Below are 1,557 nucleotides of genomic sequence, written 5' to 3'. Positions count from 1 at the left end.
TCGTCCTGTTGTGCTTGCCAGTTAAGCAAGTAAGCCAGTAACCTGGTTTTGATGCTGATAGCCGATCGACCAGGAAAATACTGCTCCAATCGCGTGAACAGCTCGGTTTGCGTGCCACAAGATGGATATAAATTTTTAGCCAGGCGTGAGAGCGATTTTGACTCTTGCTGGGACCACCGGGTACCGGAATACTTCACTCGGCCAAGCTTATCTGCATTATGCTGGGTGGGATGTGCGTGCCGGCGGTGTTGACTCCGGCCAATCTTCGTCGGAAAAAGGCGGGAACAATCAGCGCAGGCCAATTGGGCAACCGTGTTCGTACCAACACTTTCATTGTCGTGAACTCGATGATGGGCTACCAAGCCAGCTTTCGATTTGCAGCACTTGCCACATTCCTCACACGTGAACCCAACGAGTCTCTCCTGTGTACTGGTTGGAACTGGTGCGGAGGCGCCAGATGATTCGTAGTATACATTGTCGAAAGTGACCAGCACATTGGAACCAAACGGGGTGGTTGGCCCTGTCTGGAGTTGCTGAACTCTTAGCTCACCCAGACAGACATCCAGGCTACCCGGTCGGCATCACGAGGAGGTGGTTCAGCTCGTCGTGCCTACCACTGCCCTAACAATAAAACCGCTGCCCAAGGGCTTGCTTGCGATAGGCACGGCATGGGCAAGCTGCCTGAACTGCAGTTCCGGGCTTGTACTGTTTCGTGCAGGCTTGGACTGACCTCATTTACCTCGATAAAGTATGCTACAGACAGCAAGTGTGCTGCACTACCATGTCAGGTGGCTGCGCAGCCATTCGGACTGCACTTCCAAGACCTGGAATTTATGGCGATCAGCTGACTTAGTGGGCTTTGGAAAAATGAGTTTGGGCAATGCTGAAAACTATCGGGGCGGTGCCAGGTGCTCTGTATGCGTGCCGCTTCTGTGTTGTCAAAATAGCCAAGTTCACTTATGTCATGCATAACATTGTCTTTCTCGAGTCTTACGGTTCCAGGGTTACTTTTCTTGGCGGTGAAGGATACGTGGCTATCAGCCCACTGTGACAGATATTCAGCTGACGCACCCACTCATCATCGTCCCTCCTTAGAAGCATAACGAACACTTATACACAAGCGGAACTACATGGCTTTCATGGTTGCTAATACAGATGGCTGGAGTTCGAGCCTCACTGTGTCGTTGTGGTACCTAGCTGTGATACCAGCTCTAGTGGTACAGTGTTGTTAGACGAGATGCAGATAACTGACGTATTTGGGTATGTTTCAAATGCTGTACTTCACAAGCACAAGCCTCTTGGTTTGACAGTCACAAGAAGCCGTTACTAAGGATATATATATATGCATATATATATATCCTTACTAACGGCTTCTTGTGACTGTCAAACCAAGAGGCTTGTGCTTGTGAAGTACAGCATTTGAAACATACCCAAATACGTCAGTTATCTGCATCTCGTCTAACGACACTGTACCACTAGAGCTGGTATCACAGCTAGGTACCACAACGACACAGTGAGGCTCGAACTCCAGCCATCTGTATTAGCAACCATGAAAGC

The sequence above is a fragment of the Opisthorchis viverrini genome (genome assembly GCF_000715545.1).
Source record: "Opisthorchis viverrini unplaced genomic scaffold opera_v5_314, whole genome shotgun sequence".
Lineage (NCBI taxonomy): Eukaryota > Metazoa > Platyhelminthes > Trematoda > Opisthorchiida > Opisthorchiidae > Opisthorchis > Opisthorchis viverrini.
Note: the sequence above shows the minus strand (reverse complement) of the source record.